Source organism: Primulina huaijiensis, chromosome 3, assembly GCF_012295235.1.
Source record: "Primulina huaijiensis isolate GDHJ02 chromosome 3, ASM1229523v2, whole genome shotgun sequence".
Classification (NCBI taxonomy): Eukaryota; Viridiplantae; Streptophyta; class Magnoliopsida; order Lamiales; family Gesneriaceae; genus Primulina; species Primulina huaijiensis.
The window spans coordinates 10,597,623-10,602,844 of record NC_133308.1 but is presented as its reverse complement, the minus strand read 5'-3'; positions in this window follow the sequence as shown (position 1 = coordinate 10,602,844).

Here is a 5,222-nt window from a genome sequence, read left to right as displayed (position 1 = left end):
ACCCGTTAAACCAAAAATCTGATCTAAAAATGTAATGATTTGAGTCACTTGTTGATCTGAAAATTATATAATTTTTCAAACTTAAAAATTATATAATTAATAAATAATCTACACTAACAAAATAAATTTTAGTTATTGTTTTATGTATTTTAAAATTTCAAGATTATTATATAATCAAAAGTTTATTATAAAAACTGATTTGCAAATCTGCAAAATTTATGTTTATCAAATAGTTTTAATATGATGTATCTAAACAAATGTTTGCAAGATTGTAAGCTCATTTATCTCTTTTTGATTTTGAAATTATTTACAAAAACAGTGAAGATAATCATCTACCTAATTTTTTAACTCGTGAATACTTATCATGATTTCAGGTATGAATCAAAGGGATAGAGGTGATTATTTCTCTTATAGAGGAAGAGGTGGTAGGGAATACCCCTAATGTTATTGCTCAACATGAGAAACAAAGACTTATAGCTCAAAACATTGTTAGCTCATCAGCTTGTAATATCATTGATCAAAATGATCAATTATATAATGATTTTCAAGAATACTTGAAACAAAAACAGAGAAATAATACAAATCACATGCATCATATGCCAGTATTGCCAAAGATGATGAAGGAGATTCGGCTCTATATATAGAGACTAAATATCGTGATCTTATCTTTCTTATAGAAAAAAAGATATTCAATGGGAAAAAACTTCATGGACTATCATGGAAAGATATCTAATCAATACATTATATGTAAATAGTTCTTATAAACAACGAGGATTTTATGATAATCTTCTATTATCTACCAAAAGTGTTGAAATTACTCATTTTTCAGTGATACTCAACAAAAGAAAATTTATAACTTTTCAAAATTTATTATAAAGAAGATTTTATTTATTGAAGAATGAGGTATATCTCCATTAGTGGAAAAATAATTTATTCTCAGAATCATCAAATGAGTTTTAAATTCAATTTTTAGGATTATATTGAGAGTTTTAATAAAACTCTATTTTATGAAAATGAAAAAAGAAAACATACTTGGTTTTTAAAAATCTGTGAAAATGTTTTTCATTATCCAGTTCCTAACTGGTTTTTGATATGGTGGAAAATCTTTGGTCCATCAACAAAAATTTTACTAGAGGTTTTTATAAAACCAATGAATACTTGGTTAAATGTTTCTCTAAGTATTAAAATTTTATTTTCAAAACATAGGATAGATGGGAAGATTTTATGTCTATTCTTCAAGAAATTTGGTATTCCATGGATCTGGAGATGGCAACCTGAATTTGGTTATACTGATGAAGGAATTCCCTGTTTATGGAGAATTAGTTCTACAAAATTTCATAATCAACGACGACTAAAATGTAGGCAAATCCAAAAGATAATGGAAATGGACCCATAAAATCTATCCCCCAACTATGAAATAATTAAATAATTATGATTGGATTTAAAGGCATCATGTTTCGTTTTGAAATTGATCTCATTTTCTGACAGTTTTCACAAGATTTACAAAATAAATGTGTATCTTTGAATAAAGACGTCCAATAAAATCCACATTGTAAGATTTTTGTAGCTGTTTTATTTGTGAAAAATGACCTCCACATGCTTCAAGATGACAAAATTTAATAACATTACTTACTTCATTGTCAGGTATGCATCGTCGAAAAATTTGGTCAGGACAATACTTAAACAAGTAAGGATCATCCCAATAAATTTTTTTTACTTCTATCAAGAATTTATTCTTATCCTGTGAATTCCAATGAGAAGGAAATTTATTCGTCACAAGAAAAATTACAATGTTAGCAAACAATGGCCTAATAGTAGCATAAAACAACTGATCATCTCGAAAATTTTCATTTGTTGGTATTTCATTATGAGATGATTCAGTCATTATTCTAGATAAATGATCGGCTACGACATTTTCTTTTCATTTTTTATCTTTAATTATAATATAAAATTCTTATAAGAATAAGATACACCGTATTAATCTTTGCTTAACATCTTGTTTATTTGATAAATATTTTATGACAGAATGATCAGTGTAAAAAATAGTAGTAGAACCAATTAAATAAGATCGAAACTTATCTAACGCAAATTCTACTGAAAGTAATTCTTTTTAGTAGTTGAATAATTTATCTGGGCATTATTTAAGATTCTACTAGCATAATAGATTGCATAAGGTTTTCCTTCTTTTCTTTGTCCTAACACAGCTCCTATAGCATAATCACTTGTATCATACATTAATTCAAATAGTAAAGATCAATCTAAAGGTTGTAAAATAGGTGATGTAATTAAAAGATTAATTATTTTTTAAAAGCATTTTCACATTTCTGAGTCCATTCAAATTGTGTATCTTTTTCTAAAATATTTGAAATTGGTTTAGATATTATGCGGAAAGTTTTTATAAACCTTCTATAAAATCCTGCATGACCCAAGAATGATCGAACTTTTTTAACCGTTTTTGGTGATGTTAAATTAGCAATAACATCAACTTTGGCTTTATCAATATCAATTCATTTTTCAAATATCACATGTCCTAAAACAATCTCAGATTTAACCATATAATGACATTTTTCCCAATTTATAACAAGATTTTTTTAATACTTCTTCTAGATTTTTAAGACAATTTTCAAACGAGTTTCCAAAAACAGTTATATTATCCATAAAAATTTCTACAAATTCTTCAATTATATTACTGAAAACACTTATCATGCATCTTGGAAAAGTATCTGAAGCATTACATAAACCAAATGACATTCTTTTAAATGAAAAAGTTCCAAAAGGGCCAGTGAAAGTAGTTTTTTCTTGATCTTCTAATGATATAAGTATTTGATAGTACCCCGAATACCCATCAAGAAAACAGTAATAAGAATTACATGCTACATTTTTTAGAATTTGATCTAAAAATACTAGTGAGAAATGATCTTTTCTAGTTACACCATTTAATTTTCTATAATCAATACACATACACCAACTAGATGAAATCCTAGCTTATAATAACTCTCTCTTTTCATTTTTTATAACAGTGATGCCTGACATTTTAGGTACTACTTGTGTTGAACTTATCCATTTACTATCTGAGATTGGATAGATAATTCCAGCATCTAATAGTTTTAATACTTCATTCTTAACAACTTCCTTCATATGTGGATTTAACATTCTTTGTGGTGTTGATATGTTTCAGCATTTTTCTTCCAAGTGAATTCTATGTGTGCAAATTAAAGGATTTATACCTTTATATCTTTCAGAGTCCATCCAATTGTATTTTTATATTTTTTAAGTCATTTAATCAAATCTTCTTCTTGATTTGGTAGAAGAGTGGAAGAAATTACAACAGGAATATTTTATTTTTACCAAGAAATACATATTTCAATTATAATAGTAAAACTTTTAATTCACGTTTTGTATTATCATTTTCTTTAAAATTATTTTCAGACTCAAAACTTTCCATTGAAAAAATTTAAAATTGTTGATTTAAATTTTCTTGTTTTATATTTTCTTCCTCAGTTGTTTCTATTTCAGTATTATATTCATTTTCATTATTATTTGGTTGTTTCCATAAATTGAATACATTAAGTTCTAGAGTCATATTTCCAGAAGAAAATTTCATTATTCCATTTCGACAATTAATTAAAGCATTTGAAGCTGCTAGAAATAGTCATCTCAATATTACTGGAATTTCATTATGTACTTCTATTGGTTGTGTAACCAAAACAATAAAATCTACAGGATATATGAATTTATCGACTTGAACCAATACATCTTCTACAATACCTCTATGTATTTTGATTGACCTATCCGCTAGTAAGAGATAATAGAACTGAGTTTTAATTCTTCTAAATTAAATTTTTCATAAACTGAATAAGGAAGTAAATTCACACATGCTCCCAAATCTAACAAGACTTTTTCAATTTTATTTTCTCCAATAATACATGAAATTTTTGGACAACCAGGATCTTTATATTTTAAACTAGAATTATTTTGAAGAATAGAATTTACTTGTTCACCCAAGAATGCTTGCTTCACATGCAATTTTCTCTTCGCAGTACATAAGTCTTTTAAAAATTTTGCACAGGAAGGTACTTGTTTAATGTCATCTAATAATGGAATATTCATCTTTACTTGTTTAAAAACTTCACAGATATCAGAATCATTATTTTGTTTTTTATGATTTGTTAATGCATGAGGAAACGGGGGAGGTTTATTTGATTCATTTACTATTTCAGATGATTTATCATTCACCATCTTATTCTTAGAGTTTAAGATATCATCATTTTCAGAAGTATCAGGATCAACATCCTTACTCTTTGAATTTAATTGATCCTTGTTTTCATTGCTATATGGATCATTAACTATTTTACCACTTCTAAAGAAATAATAGATTTTATTTGATCAATTTTATTATTATTTAATTCTTGATTTTGATTTTTAGGATTAGGTTGAGATCAAAATTTTCCTTTTTCATTCATATTAAGTGCAGATGCAAATTTTACAAGTGTTTCTTTCAAATCACTCATAGATTGACTGTTTTGAATATTGATAGACTCTTGCTTTTAGATAACTGCATGAATTATATCTTCAATGTTTTTCTTGGAGGTGTAACATAGGGAACATAACCTTGATGATTTTGGTTATTTTGAAAATGTTGTTGTGAAGGTTGTTGTTGGAACATTTCATGTTTTACTAATAAATCTACCTAAGTGCGCAGAAAGCTGAAACTGAAATAATCAGTCATGAGCCAAAACTGAAGCCGTCAATGATGTTAACTGAAAGAACCAACTGATCACATGAACTGAACCAGTTCAACTGATACATCGCAGAACAGTTCCACTGAAAGTCCAACTGATAGGTAGCTCAGCAGAAGACCTTCAAAAGCCCAACCAGCTGATGAAGATCCCAGCTGACCAATTAAACTGAATCAATGAAATCTGTTCAGCTGACGAGCCAACTGATTTCATCTCATCAGAACAAGACATGTTCAACTGACCAGTTCAGAACATCAGTTAGGAGGAATCAGTTGCTGATTACGACAAGATTACTTAATGGAATCCAGCTGTTCGCAAAGGTACAAAAGCTTTTGTCCAGTCAAAGGACAATAATGAACGTTTCTTCAAACGCTCAAAGCCAAAATGTTCCAGAAGGGTTGTCGGGCAGTACAACGCAGATCTCTAAGAAAGAATTCAAATGCAACGGATACAATAATTGAGTCTCACTGTACGTTCAAGACT